Genomic DNA, 14,697 nt, shown 5'->3' with positions numbered 1-14,697 from the left:
CCAAGTTATACATTGATCCAAATTGAATGTGATGAGAGAGAAATCATATCCTTAAGAAAGAAAGTAAAAGAGATAGCAAGATCAGACAATAAGATATCAGTTTTTTTCCTAAATTAAGGTAATAAGGGGCGGCTAGGTGGTATAGTGGATAAAGCACTGACCTTGGAGTCAGGAGTACCTGGGTTCAAATCCGGTCTCAGACGCTTGATAATTACCTAGCTGTGTGGCCTTGGGCAAGCCACTTAACCCCATTTTTCTGGCAAAAACCTAAAAAAAGAAAAAAAAGAAATTAAGGTAATAGTCCTTTGACCTCTGGATTTTTTTTTTAGATTTTTGCCAGGCAAATAGGGTTAAGTGGCTTGCCCAAGGTCACACAGCTAGGCAATTAAGTGTCTGAGGCTGGATTTGAACTCAGGTAGTCCTCACTCCTGGGCCAGTGCTCTATCCACTGTACCACTTAGCTGCCCCTTACCTCTGTCTTTCTTAACTAAACTCTTTGATAATTGCTACTTTGTCATATAGTTTGAGATTACACTAAACTTTCTTCCTTCCCACTTTTTTTTTGTTATTCTCCTTGAGAATCTCTACCTTTTTGTTCCCCTACAGATGAATTTCATTATGATTTTTCTAACTCCATAAAGTAGAGCTTTGAGAGTTTACCTTGGCACTAAATAAGTAAATTAATTTATAATATTATAATTGTATATTTATTTTGTAATTTTGTAATTATGCTATTACAATATTATAATTTTTATTATACTTGACCCAACCTCATAAGCCAGTAATATTTATTACAATTATTTAGGTTTGTCTTTATTTCTGTTAAGAATATTTTATAAATATATTCGTACTATTCCAGAATGTGTCTTGGCAAGTAGACTCCCGAGTATTTTATATGTGCATTTTTGGAGGTAGCTATATGGCACAGTGCATAATAAATGCTCAACTTGGAGTCAGGAAAACTTGAATTCAAATTCTGATCAGACATTTAGTTACCATGTGACTCTGGGAAAGTCAATTAAGCTCTTTCAGTCTCTGTTTCCACATCTATAAAACTTGGGATAATAAGAGCACCTGGTTTGTGAGGATTAAAAGAAAAACACATGTAAATTTCTTTACAATTTTTATAAAATGATATAAATTCTAGATATTTCACATTTTGTAGTTATTTTAAAATGGAATTTCGATATCTTTCTGTTGGTATATATAGAAATGTTGATGTATATGTATTTATGTTCTGCAAATTTAACAAAGTTATTACAATTTTTATTTAACTTGTGGGTTCCCAAAATATATCATTTGCAAAAAAAGATGATTTGTTTCTTCTTTGCCTATGCTGTTTCCCTCAATCTCTTTTTCTTATTTATTGCTATAGCTGGCATTTCCAGCACTATATCAAAATAGTATTAATAGTAATAGTAATAATGGTTATCTATGCTTTTTCCCTGATCTTATTGGAAACATTCCAGTTTATCTCTATTACATTAATATTGACTCTTGTTTTTGTTTTTTTTTTTTGGTTCTTTGTTTTTTTAGGTTTTTTTTGCAAGGCAAATGGGGTTAAGTGGCTTGCCCAAGGCCACACAGATAGGTAATTATTAAGCGTCTGAGACCCGATTTGAACCCAGGTACTCCTGACTCCAAGGCTGGTGCTTTATCCACTAAGCCACCTAGCCGCCCCTACTAAGCCACCTAACCGCCCCAACTCTTGGTTTTAGAGAGACCCTAGTTAACATAGTTTTTTTTATTTTTTTGCAAGGCAATGGGGTTAAGTGGCTTGCTCAAGGCCACACCAGCTAGGCAATTATTAATTATTACCTCTCAATCAAATTTACAATTGCTACCCAATTGGTTTTTCTGCCTCAAGTCTCCCTCCTCCTTAATTTATCTTCCATATAGCTGCCATAGGGATATTCTTAAACTACAGGTCAGACTGTGTCATCCCTTCCCTAGTAAACTCTAGTCTATTATCTTTAAGACATATTCCTCTGACTGGCATTTAAAACTTCCTTTAGCAACTAGTGCCTCTTACACAAATCACTTTGCATTTTGGTAGTATGTATTTGATAAATATATATGCTGTTTCCCCCAAAAGAATATAACCTCCTAGAGAGCAGACTTTCATTTTTGTCTTTGTATTCCTAATTCCTATCATAGTATCTGGCACTTAGTAGGAATGGAACAAATGCTTGTTGATTGATAGCAAAGCCTTCTCTTGCCACCTGTTACTATTGATAGGCACCCATTCAGACTTCTAGTCTCTTAGTGTTCAATAATGCTTTCATTATTTGTTTGTTGTTGTTTTTTTAGGTTTTTGCAAGCAAATGGGGTTAAGTGGCTTGCCCAAGGCCACACTGCTAGGTAATTATTAAGTGTCTGAGGCCGGATTTGAACTCAGGTACTCCTGACTTCAGGGCCGGTGCTATATCCACTGCGCCATCTATCCGCCCCTCATTATTTGTGATTAGCTATGACTACCATTACTTTTTTATTTTGAAAGAACTAACTTAAAGGGGAACTTAAAGACTAAAGATTTGAGAAAGGTTGAAATGTAGGAAAGATTTTCTTGACAGGACTGAAGTTCAAAACAAACTGTAGCTGCCTCCCTACTCCTCACTTCCTTTATGAACAACAAGGAAGGAAGCTGGTTCCTTCCTAAAGAAGAGGACCTACTTTTCCAATGCAATGTAGCAACTCTTCCCACCTCCCTGTCCCTCCAATCACAGAGGTTCCAATCAAGGATGCAATAACATAAGAAATTCACTTTGTTCACTGAGAAAATTACACTAGAGGTGTGGCTAGCGCTCTGAGCTTCACCAGAGATTTGGGCTGCTAGTTAAGGAAAAGAAAAAGACTGATGGACCCAGAGCATAGAAAACCTAAGAAGTTTTCATTGATAGGTGGATTCCAGAATGTAAACTCCAGAGATCTGCTCTTTCTGTTCAGCAAAAGGAATATAGGAAGATAAAGAAGAAGTAAACACAATGTAACAGGTCACTGACCAGGGGAGTTATCACACCCACTACTACTGTATAGTTGAATTTTCTTAAATGATGGTACTGTATTTGTTTCAAGTTCATGCATTACTCTTGTTCCTTCCTCAAATTAAATGTACCACTAAGAGTAAAAGAAAAATTAAGTTCATAACTTAAATTAGACCCGCAGCTATGCAAGATACTGATAGAAATATGACTATCACCCACAGCTTAATTTTAGCAGTAAGATGTTGCCATAAAGTAATATAAAAACTAGAGCTGCTACAGTAGGAAAGACACATTGTCCCTCATTGTAGTATTCTGTATTTGATAGCAATTCTAAAGTAATTTTGTTGGGGAACATGGTTATTCTTCATGTCAACCTCAAAAGAATAGTAGGATTGGCTCTCAGTCATCTCTGGTTCCAGTTGAGGCAATCTGATCTTGGAATCAAGAGAAACAGGTTTACATCTTTCTCTGTCACTTATTAGTTGTATGAGTTTGGATAAGCGGATCTCCCCCTCTTTAGTCTTCTCATATAAAATGAAGACATCAGATTTTGATGATCAACATTTCTTTGACAGCAGCTTCTGTCATGTCCACCATAAGGAGGCTTTATCTAAAAGAACAATAAGCTGTCCCTGGAACCAGACTGGCCTACCTACAAGACTGACTCCTGATGCAGCTTTCTTTTCCACTCTGCTCATCCCCAGCCTACCATGAGGTAGACTTAGATCAAAGGGACTTGATTGACCATGGCTTCCCTAATACAGCTTTCAAATCATCTAAAGACATAAAAACTCCTAGTCATGTAGTAACTATTCCCTATAGAACTGATGGATTTTTGAAGCCCAAGTGAATAATAACAGTGTAGTTCTGGGGGGTGCCAAATTTAAAGCAGTAAAATGTCCCTATATCCTTGTATGTCCTTGCTGTGTTACAGCAAAGAAATCTCTACTTGTTAAATATTCAGTGATTTTGAGTGGCTTGTTTTGTCCCAACATCAAACCAGAACTACAAGAATACTGGTATTAGAGCTTTTACCAACTTCTTTAAAAATTTATTTCATTAAATATTTCCCAATTGCATGTAAAAACATTTAACAATCATTCTTTAAGATTGTGAGTTTTAAATTCTCTGCTTCCTCCTTCTGAACCCTTCCTCCTCCTTGAAAAGATAAACAATTTGATATTGATTTCACATGTGAAGTCTTGCAAAACATTTCCATATTAACCATGTTGCAAAAGAAAACATAAAGTTTTAAAAAGTATACTTCAAGATCAAGATTTGCATTCAGATTTAACAATTTCTTTCTTTTTTTCTTTCCTTCCGTTCTTTTTTGCAAGGCAATAGGGTTAAGTGACTTGCCGAAGGTCACATAGCCAGGTCATTACTAAGTGTCTGAGGTCAAATTTGAACTCAGGTCCGACTGACTTCAGGGTCTGTGCTCTATCCACTGTGCCACCTAGCTGCCTCCAGATCTAACACTTTCTAAGGTCATTTCTTGCTTTGAAATTTTATGAGTTGAATTTCTAATTTCTGTATATGAGATTGAGGTAATTGCAAACTTCATTCCCCTTTAATTTTTAGAATTTTTTGAATAAATACACCAATATCATCTTAGGTTTGAAGTTTATGCAAGTTATAAAGCTCTGAAATTTAGATTTTAATGGAAATAGCAGCTGATAAACAAATTGGCTGGATATGAGTAATGCTGCTGCTATGACAACATTCACATTACTCCTGTCTAGCATTTCGGTGAACCACAACTTGTGGTTCAGCTCTTTCTTTTTATCCCTTACTGCTATTTTTAATAAAACAAGATGTTAAAGCTAACTATATGCTCTATTAATTATATGAAGGTGAACTTGAGTCATATTTGTTACTGAAGATGATTAATAATTACCAGTCCTGCACACATTTCTAGTATATTACAGTAAATAAACAGGGTACATTCTTGGGTAGTAATTGATTAATTAGCACATTCATCCTACACAGCTCAATGGTCTAAGGATGCTGAGTTTGAGATATTGCTCATAATTATTACAAGAAACAAATCTGTTTCATTTCTCAGTTTATTCTTCTGTACAGTTCTTTTTTCCTCCCTAAATCGAATGTTTAATGGTTCAAAACTTCATAGGTTTTATTCAGATAAATCAAATCATGAAAAATTGCTAGTCACAATCCCAGAATTTTGTGTTTGTGTGAACTAGAGTGAAAACTTTTACATGACTAATTTTAGCATTAGATCTGCTGCAAATATGTAACCACAGGGTACCTCCCTACTATGCCCAAGATGCTCATTGAGCACCTTTGTACAACAGGAACACTGAGATCTCATTTGCTTCTGATCTACATCAAAGAAACTCAGGATTACAAGTGTCATCAGGTTGACACTTCCCAACTCTAAGCAGATCTAGTGTGGCATCTTCAGAGAAGTATAATGGCATGTTACCAGTCACCATTTTTGCTGTACTATAGTTTCTTTTGGTTTGTTGGAGGCATTGTAGTATGTTGGAAAGAATGAGACTTGGTCATCCCGCAATTATTAAATGGTCAAAGCATATGAATAGACAGTTTTCAGATGAAGAAATCAAAACTATCTATAGTCATATGAAAAAATGCTCCAAATCACTTGATTGCAGAAAGTCAAATTAAAACAAGTCTGAGATACCACCTTACACATCATATGCTAATATGACAGAAAAGGAAAATGATAAATGTTGGAGATAATGTAGGAAAATTGGGACACTGTGGAGTTGTGAAGTGATCTAACATTCTGGAGAACAATTTGGGACTGTGCCAAAGGGTAATAGAACTGTGCATGTATGCAGGAGTATTTTTGACCCGGCATTACTAGGTCTGTATCCCAAAGTGATCATTAAGAAAAGGGGAAAAAGACCTACATCCAAAAATATTGATAGTTCATTTCATGTCATTCTTGACAAAGAGTTGGAAATTGAGAGGATCCCCATTAACTGGGGAATGGCTGAACAATTTGTGGCATATGAATGTGATGAAAAATACTATTGTATTCAGAAAAAGCTGGAAAGATTTACATGAATTGAGACAAACTGACACAAGTAGAACCAGAACATAGTACTTGGCAAAAGCAACGTTATTCAGTGATCTAATATGATTGAGTTAGGTAGACTTAGCAATTCAGTGAGTCAAGAAAGTTCCAAAGAACTCATGATGAAAAATGCTATTTAAGTCCCCAGAAAGAACTGATGGAGTTTGAATGCAGCTTGAAGCACATATTTTGTATTTTTGTGATTCTTTTGTTTCTTCTTCACAACATGACTAACCAGAAAAATCTTTTACATGATTGCACGACTATAGCTTATATCAAATTGCTTACCATCTTACTGAGGGGAAAAATTTGGAACTCAAAATTTTACCCAAAAATGAATGTTAAAAATTGCTTTTATATATACATATACATATTTTTCAAGAAAAAAAAGAATGAAACTTGAACTCAGGAGGTCAGAGGTTGTGTACAAGCTCGGCAAACTACAACCAATTTTGACTTTTGATGAGTCTTAACTACTTCAGGCCTCAGTTTCCTTTTCTATAGACCAACCATCTAATTTTGTAAATGAGAAAACTGAGGCCAAGAGAGTCAATCAGTCAATAAAATATTTATTAAGTGCCTATGGTGAGCCAGAATAGTGTGCTAAACCCAGGGTTTCAATGAAAATCAAAAGCAGCCCCTGCCCTCAAGGAGCTCACAGTCTAATGGGGAAACGACATGTAAACAACTATATATAAACACATTCTGTAGAAGATAAATAGGAAATAATTAACAGAAGGAGGGAACTAGAATTAAGAATCACTGAGAAAGAGTTCCCACAAAAGGTAGGGATTTTAGTTGGGATATTTGAGAGATATTTCAAAGATAAAATTAAAGAGTCATGGGGGAAGGGGGGGGAGACTTTGGAATAACTTCTGTGAGGAATAGGCCAGGGGGTTGATTAGGGAGATATAAAAAGATTTCTTCCTTAGCAGTGAGAGCGCAGATGAGATAATGTAGTATAGGTTTGTAGACAACCCAGTTAGCATAGTTTGATGATTTAATCCAGTTTCCTTTAGTAGTAGAGGTGAAGACAGCAATAGGTAGAAATGATCCAAACTGATGCATGAGAGGGCAAGATAGATGATAAAATGGGGAGCAAGGTACTTAACTGGATCACTGAGGGATCAGAATGGGAAAAGAAAGCAGGGGTTGGCAATGTAAGGGTGATAGTTTGGAAAGAACTGAAAGGTTTAAGAATTGGAGTTATTTTGTGGATGAAGAACAAGGTTTGGGGTTGCAAGGTAGTTGGACAAGAATGACAATAGATTGTAATCGGATAAGGAAATTTCATTTCATAGAGCATTTGTAGGTCATGTCAACATCAAGATTGTGTGTGGCTGATATAGAAGAGTAGGTAAGGTGAAATGAGTAAGTTGAGGAACTTTAAGATTAGGGTGTTTGAAGGAGTATCAGTATGAATGCAATGAGGGCAGAAATTTGGAAGGTCAGAAGGACTTGAGTCAAGCCCTGAGCTCATTGAGGAAAGAAAGGGAGTGTCCTGGAGACTGGTAGACAACAGTCACTAAAATTGATTAGATGGTAAATATGGATTGAATGAGCTTCAGAAACAGAGCACTCAATGAGTGATGATGGTAGGAGAATCTAGAAGTGGCAATGAGAACAAGAAGTATTTCAATCCCAAAAGCTTGACCAGTGAATCGGGAATGATTACAAATATAGCCAGAGCTGAAGAGGTTGACCAGGATGTTGTCTCCTCAGAAGGGAATATCTCAGTGAGAGAGGCTAGAGGCCAGGCTGGAGAGGATGCAATGGGATGGTGTCTTCTTCCTGGACCCTTTAAGGCAAACAGAAAGGAATGGTATTTCTCCTCTTCCCCTAGAGACTAGAGATGAGGCAGAGAAGTGAAGCAGTTTACATAAAGTCAAATGAAGCAGAGCTTGAGATTTGAATTTAGTGCTCCAACTTCATATCAAGTATTCTCTGTCATTTCTCTGCTCAGAAATCTTTGGTGACAAAAGGCTAACACTCAGAATGAGTTGATGAGGAAAACTAGAGTATCAAAAATTTTTTAAAGTGGGAAAGGAGGGGGTTAAAAAAATAATATTGCTGCCTAGGGTAGATGGATGGAACTATAAGTCTACAAAGAGAGGGCAGAGCTACGTTATTTCTACTTTACTTTTTTTTTTTTTTGTCCAGGAGAATGCCTGGAAAGAATAGGGATAAAATAACTCATATAGAGCTGACACCCAGAACATGTAAGGAGACAGTAAGAGAGAATCTCATGATGAATTCAAATCACTTGGCCTAAATGAACTACATCTCTGGATACTTAAAGCATTAGAAGATGTGACAACAGAGCAACTGTCAGTAACATTTGAAAGAGAATAGAGAACCAAAAAAGAGCTGCAAGACTGGAAAAATGAACAAATGCCCTGATTTTCAAGAAAGGCAGACAATAGACCTGTCAACTTGAATTCAATTTCTGGCAATATACTCAAATGGATGGCTAACTATATGATCAGTAGTGGTCATCATAAGTCATCTTGGCTTCATCAAAAATCTTGTCATGCTGGGTTTTTTTTGAGGGGGGGTTCCTTTTTTTGGATAGGTTTACCAAATGGGTAGATCAAGAGAATTCAGTAGGTAGGATTTGCCTAGATTTTAGCAAAGTGTTTGATAAAATGTCTCTGACTATTCTTGTGACATAGATGGTGAGATGTAGGTTAGACAGTTAGTTATACAATTAGACAGGGAACTGGTTAAATGGTTGAACTAAAAGTCTTTAATGATTCATTGTAAATTTGGAAAGCAGACCTCTGTCCACTGATGGGAGGATCTTGGCTCCATGCTATTTAACATCTCTTTTAATAACTTGGAGAAAAAAGATGGGATATCATGCTTATCAAATTCTGAGATGTTATATAAAGCTCAGAGGAATAGCTAATATTCCGAATGACACAGCTTGCAGAGACCTTGCTAGGCAACAAGTTGATGTAATAAAATAAAATTAATGGAATAACTGTAAGTTCTTGCACTTGAGTTTTTTTTTAAAAAAATGAGCTTCACAAGTACAAGATTAAGGAGCCATGACTAGATAGCAATTCATTTGAAAAAGATCAAGGCATGCTGGCAGAGTGTATGATCAAAAGGAGGCAGCAGGGGCAGCTGGGTGGTGCAGTGAATACAGCACCAGCCCTGGAGTCAGGAGGTCCTGAGCTCAAATTTGACCTCAGACAGTTAATAATTACCTAGCTGTGTGACCTTCAACAAGTCACTTAACCCTATTGCCTTGAAAAAAAAAAAGTAGTGTGATATGACAAACCAAAAGATTAATAGAGATCTTGAGATGCATTGAGAGGCACAATGAGAGGTTTATTAGGCTCTGACCTGGTCACCTGAATATTTTTGTTTAGTTCTAAGTGCCACAGTTTAGGAAGGATATCCAACTTCCAGCCCTTAACTAGGACCAGGACCTTGTGGAGACTTCTTCCCTGCTTCCACCTGTCACTCAGTGACAAGTGCAGCAATGACAAGTGTTCAGATCTTTCTGGTACTCTCTTCCTCCCCCACATGAGGAGTTCCTCCCGTAAGGAGCTGGTCCTAGAACAGAGCTGCCCTGGTTGTTGATTGAAGAGTAAATCAACCATAATCCAATTTTCTATAACTGGACAAGTTCTGATTTGACCCTCATCCCATTTAGTCATCCAATCTCAAGTTCATGGCTAAAGTCTAGCAGTTATAGGAATAATAATCAAATATTGTCATTGCTGCTAGGAGAGTCATGACAAGCTGCTATATTTGGGTTCCTCTTGGAAACCCTGTGATTCAGTTTTAATCTGTCACTCCCTGTTTCCTTTTATTGAGCCATCCACCCTATATCTTTATTTTTCATATTAACTATAAGAAACATTTTGGTTAATACACAGTAACATTTTTATTTTATGGGAGAATTCACTTTGTTCACATACTATTAAAATGATCACACATTTTTTCAGGGTCCTTGTTATTTTCTGGTCATAAAGTATAAAATTTTAAAAATATAAATTTATCTGGTATTAGAAATCCTTTACATCTGAATCCAGCTTTTATTTCCAGACTTTTTCTACATTACATGCCCTTATATATTTAATTTGGTCAAACTGGACTGTGTATTGTTCTTGAATATGACATTCCATTTTTGATCTTTGTGCCTTTGCACAAGCTGCCAGCAGCGGAAACATAATCCCTCCTCTCTGTTTCTTTTGTTCTTTAAAGAGGCTTTCCTTGATACCTACTGTTGAAAACATCTTCCTCTTTCCCACAAAGTTTGTATGTATTTTTATGTAAATTATATCAATTTATCTGTGGATATGTATTTCCACTGCAACCCCCCTCCCTCCCCCACCCCCCACCAAGTAATTTAAGAAAAAAGCTGACATTACAAAAATACAAGTAAAAGAGAATTTTAAAAAATGGTTGGGATGCACTTGTACCAATCCCTCCTTCTTATCACTCTCTCCTCCCCTAATACACACTTACATACTTTTTCTCCTTTTGGCAAAAACTCTTTAAATGACTGGTTGAACTTGCGGCAGTTTTGAAGAATTGTAATTCATCTAATTTGTGTCTTTATGTTAAAGATCTTGGTGTAATAAAGGAATGGCCTTGGTGTAATAAAGGAATGGCCTTAGAGACAGGAAGATCTGGTTTCAAGTTCTGACCCAGAAACATACTATGTAACAATGGGCAAGTTATTTAACCACTAGAGTACTTCTAAGACTACAATTTATATTAATAATTTGTCAAGATTCTTCATCCTTATAGAAGAGCACCCCTCCTTAATCCCCAGAATCCTCCCCAGAATGGTTACATATGCTAAAGAGAAATAAAAAAATTCAAAAATGCACAGAAAAAGCATTGTCAAGAGAAAACAGAGAAATTAAGAATGTGAGTCTGGGTAATATAGTTTTGCTTATATAGGTTCAAAGGAATATGGATTACAAAATAACTCCACTAAATCTTTTTTTTACCCAAATCCAGTCAATTTTTTAATTTTGATTTTGAATTTCTACTGGAATTAATTGAAGATGTGATTTTTCACATGGGATTATGCAACCCGACTTTGTCATGATGTGACTTCTGAGTAATGTTGCAATAAATTTAGCTTTAGTTTTAGTTTTTTTTTTAACCAGGAGCAACAGCTATTTTAATGCAATAATTTCTCAATGCCTTAGCTATTCACCATGCTTTATATCAGTTTGTTAAATAAAAAAGACCCAGGAAATGTAACATTGCATTTCTGAAAGCTCTTTTTCCCCCCCAAGAGTTAAAATAGTAGAAAACATAATGCTAACATTTGATAGTAAAAAAGAATTACTTGATACACAATTTATGTGGCCATAATTTTTCAATGTTATGTTTGGGTCTTCTTATAAACATAACAAAAGTTGTTTTTACCAACAGATTTTTAAACAGCAGGGACATGCTTGTTATTTACTGTTTTGGTATCTTTCCCTCATTTACATAAATACCCCAGAAACCAGCAGTTTAAAACTAATAAAAGCCAGGGCCCTCCATCAAGTGTAATAAAGTTTCACAACCATGAGTTAGACTGTTACAGTGGAAAATAAACCTATATATAGTGGATATGAAGGGCTTTTGGGGGAAACTGTATAATCACATTTCAAAGTTAGAACTTCCCTTTGAAGCAGTAAGGTAATAATAATACTTAACATTTATGTAAAACATTCCATCTTCTAAACACTCTCCCAATATAAGCTAATTAATCTCTAAGGCTTCCCTAAGGCGCAGGTATTATGATCTGCCATTTTACTAGCTTAAAAGATTGAATTAGAGAGGTCCAGGACTTTCAGGGAGAAGGCCACACCTTCACTTTACCTGCAGGAGTTGTGATGACCAGACATTTCTGATTTAGAGCATGTTGCTTAAAGCCTTAGAGTTTCCTCTATTGCCCCTCACTTCCCTTTACATCAAGTCATCTGCTTGTTAAGCAAAGTAGTAAATTTTTCAGTAAGTATCCAGATAAGCAGGTCTTAAAAATTTTTTTTAAATCTCAGGACTCCTTTCCATCCTTAAAAATTATTAAGGACCTCCAAATAATTGTTATATGGGTTATATCTAATAATATTTACCATATTAGAAATCAAAACTGACCATTTAAAATATATTAAAACAGTAATAGTAATAATCCTTTACCTATTAACATATATATGAAAAACTATATTTTCCAAAACAAAAATAATTTAGTGAAGTGTCATTCTTTTACAAACTTTTGCAAATCTCTTTAATGTTTCACTTAATAGAGAAGGGATTCTATTTACTTTTGCATTCAGTCCAGTGCAATTTGTTGTTTTGATTAAAGTACATAAAAAAAATCTGACCTCATATAGATATGTAATTGGAAAAAGGGAGTATTTTAATAGACAAATAATATCTTAAAAGTATAATGAAAATAGTTTTGACCTCACAGATTCCCTGAAAGGGAATGTCTAGGGGTCTGTGGGTCACATTTTGAAAACAGCTGCTCTAGGTAACTTCCTTAGGTCTCTGACCTGACCTATGCTCCCTCCAGTTGCAGATAGTTTGGAGTAAATTAGAATTCTTTATGTACAGAAGAAACAGCCATACAATTTCAATGTGATCCATGTGAAATGTGAAAAAAAAAAATCCACATTGCTTTCTCATCCCCATCTCTCTCTCCTCCCCCAATCCCCTCATCATCTTGGCAATTTAATTTGATTATTTCCCAAATAAGATTTACTATGATTAGACATGTTTTCAAGAGTTGAACAAATCTGTTATGCACATTAAAGCCAGAGGAACAGTAAAATAAAACTAATGAACATTTACAGCTTTAGAAATATAATTAATGTATGGTTGAAGAGTTCTGAAAGATAAACATTTCAATGTTAAAATACTTATTACCTTCCCCATAGGGACAATCTTGAGAATTAATGAGATAACAAATGTAAAGTGCTTTGAGCTCTTTAGAAGGTAGGTGCCAAATGAATACAAATGATTATTAATTATTATAGTTATTGCATGGTTACTAATTCATTCCTCATGATAAAATACATATCTTTATACCTGACATATCCATACAACACATATCATTATATAGGAACGAAGGGAAGAAACAGGGATTTATTAAAGTTTTTTGAGCTAGACCCTGTGCTAAGCACTGATCCAATACACACCTAGCTCACATAAGCATTCCAAATTCTACTAAGCTGCTGACCTCTTTTTTCTAGCCTTTTTTCTTCTCTCTCTCTCTCTCTCTCTCTCTCTCTCTCTCTCTCTCTCTCTCTCTCTCTCTCTCTCCCTGGTTTCTCAACCCAATTTTTCTAAAACGAGGCTAATCACAACCCGCTGTTTCATCTTTTCAGCTTTCCTGCATTTCCATTTCACTCCATCATAATAAACTTGAGCCAAAACCTTCCATTTCCTCAGTAGAGGAGTATCCAGTTGACACTTTTTTCGTTTTTTTTCCCCTCTGGCCTATGAGGCAGGAAGTATGAGGTTTAATGATTTGCTTTGTTAATAAATGTAGTTAAATTACATCCTCAACCTATTTTATATAATTTAGTTTGGTCATAGAAATGAATTTTATGTGCTCTATTTCTTTAAAAACCCCATATAGAATATGTAACACATGGACAAAAATTTCTAATCAAAGCAAACTGCTAAGTAGACACAATTTCTTCTCAGTTCCTGACATCCTATTCCTGAAATGGGATATATTTTTCACACATGGATAGATCTAGAATCTGATGTACTAGTTCTAAAATACTTTTCTAAAATCTGAAGTCTCCAAAATACTTTGCAGTTTCCCATTTAGAATACCACAATGAAATGCATCAATTCAGATTTTAATAACTTGGAAATTATAATAATTTGGACACAGTGGCCATAACTTGAATTTTTAAATAAACTTTGCTTTACCTATTTGTATCTTACTCTGTAATAACCATAATTTGACAGGCTAAAGGTGCTGTTTTTTACAATTTACTGCTTAGTTTTTTCATTACCTAACACTTCTTCCAGTATTTCAATAAATTCATATCTCTAAATGCAAAAAGGAGCACGAATGTTGTTATTTGTTTGAAGTAATTTCTTCTCCTAATCCATCTAAGACTTAATGATAGATAAATCTAAGGAAGTTGACTAAGGCATACATAGGTCCAGGGCTCTGTCCATAGAGGAAGGTTCTGAAGCCAGTCTTCCTGAGTACAGACCCAATACATTAACCATTGCCCAGAGCTGCATGTTTCAATTATATAATTCTAAGAGGAAATGATGCTATTTCAGAAATCTTCTGTAATTCATAGATTTCACTCAGTAAATTGTTTGAGTGACAGAATTATTTGTACAGTGTTGTGGAATATATAAGGGGGGGGGGGGACTCACTTGATTTCAAGTAATCTAGATTCAAGTCCTGCCTCTTTATTTCACTTTTTGGGAATAGTGTCCTCATCTATAAAATGAAGAGGAAGGTTTCAAGTGCCTTTTAGCTCTAAATCCATGTAGGATCCTATGATTCATATTCATTAAGAACAATTTTAGCCTTCTTGTAAAATATAACATAGACAGGAAATGTCCCTATGTTCTACAACAGAGAAAAGATTTTATGTCTGAAAAGAAGATTTTATGAGTCTGGATCTTGCAGCTTGTAGCTGACAACAGAAG

The sequence above is a fragment of the Macrotis lagotis genome, chromosome 4 (genome assembly GCF_037893015.1).
Source record: "Macrotis lagotis isolate mMagLag1 chromosome 4, bilby.v1.9.chrom.fasta, whole genome shotgun sequence".
Lineage (NCBI taxonomy): Eukaryota > Metazoa > Chordata > Mammalia > Peramelemorphia > Peramelidae > Macrotis > Macrotis lagotis.
The sequence above is the reverse complement of the archived record's forward strand: the minus strand, read 5'-3'. Positions refer to the sequence as shown.